Below are 1,280 nucleotides of genomic sequence, written 5' to 3'. Positions count from 1 at the left end.
AAATTCAGAGGGTGAAAAATATAATTAATTAATAAATTGATACTGGTAAAACCATTTTTATTAGATTATACATTAAAAGATTTTTTTTTAAAGATTTTTTTAGGAGTATTTGCGTGAAAAATTAGAAGCTTTGCGAAAATATAAAACACATTATAATTGGTACGTGATATCCGTATCACAGTGTATCGGTTGCCGGAAATTAATGACTGTGGTTACAGAGTTCATGCATCATTGCACATTAAGATTTTTGTAATGTATGACCATCATTTATTCAGCAAGTATCCATTGTGGATTACAGTAAATGCTGAGAATTAAATCATAGGTCATATGAGAGTCAGGTGCCCCGTAGTATGTATATATGTAAATATATATGGGTGACACTTTATAGGGGAGTCAATTTTTTGCAGTACCAGGGTGTTCAGAGGTGGTCTCCCATCCTAGTACTAACCCGGCCTTTCACTGCTTAGCTTCCAAGGTCAGAAGAGATTGGGCATCTCCAGTGATGTATGACCGCAAATATTGTACTCTCCCTCTAAGATCACCAAAAAGTGTGCAGCCACTTTGTCATGTGACCCTTTTGCTTGGCAGTCACAATTAAGATATAAGTGTATTGACAGCCTATTTTTGTGACAAGGGTTACACAATATGGACAAATTGGGCTTGCCTATTCATTAATGCAAACCGATTTTGTAGGAGTTCCAAAATGCCCAATGTTTTGGGTGTGGATGGCACTATAGGGTAGTCAAATTGTTGCAGTACCTGGGTGTTCAAAGGTGGTCACCCATCCTTTTACTAACCCGGCCTTTCACTGCTTAGCTTCCAAGGTCGGAAGAGATTGGGCATTTCCAGTGAGGTATGACCGCAAATATTGTACTCACCCTCCTGAATCATCCAAAAATTAAATTATAATTGTCAAAAAGTAGCAAGTTATATATACATATGGTGCAATGAAAAATTGGGATATACCAGTATACTATATATAGCAGTACGGAAGGCCACTGCTGTAACCTACCTCTGTGTCGTCATTCATTAAGTATACTATCCATCTGCATTCTATACCTGTGGTGTATTTTAGTTTTGCAGTTTGCTGACACAGTGACCACCAGTATACTATATATAGCAGTACGGAAGGCCACTGCTGTACCTACCTCTGTGTCGTCATTCATTAAGTATACTATCCATCTACATTCTATACCTGTGGTGCATTTTAATTTTGCAGTTTGCTGACACAGTGACCACCAGTATATATAGCAGTACGGTACGGAAGGCCACTGCTGTAC

General features: G+C 38.1%; 2 pseudogenes; both read right to left on the bottom strand.

Moving 5' to 3' along the window:
- Positions 1-398: 398 nt before the first annotated feature.
- Positions 399-518, bottom strand: LOC134936155 (5S ribosomal RNA; annotated as a pseudogene).
- Positions 519-747: 229 nt separating this feature from the next.
- On the bottom strand, positions 748-867 carry LOC134936794 (5S ribosomal RNA; annotated as a pseudogene).
- Between the last annotated feature and the right edge of the window lie 413 nt (positions 868-1,280).

The sequence above is a fragment of the Pseudophryne corroboree genome, chromosome 1, assembly GCF_028390025.1.
Source record: "Pseudophryne corroboree isolate aPseCor3 chromosome 1, aPseCor3.hap2, whole genome shotgun sequence".
NCBI lineage: Eukaryota > Metazoa > Chordata > Amphibia > Anura > Myobatrachidae > Pseudophryne > Pseudophryne corroboree.
Note: the sequence above shows the minus strand (reverse complement) of the source record. Positions and strands in the feature narration are given on the sequence as shown.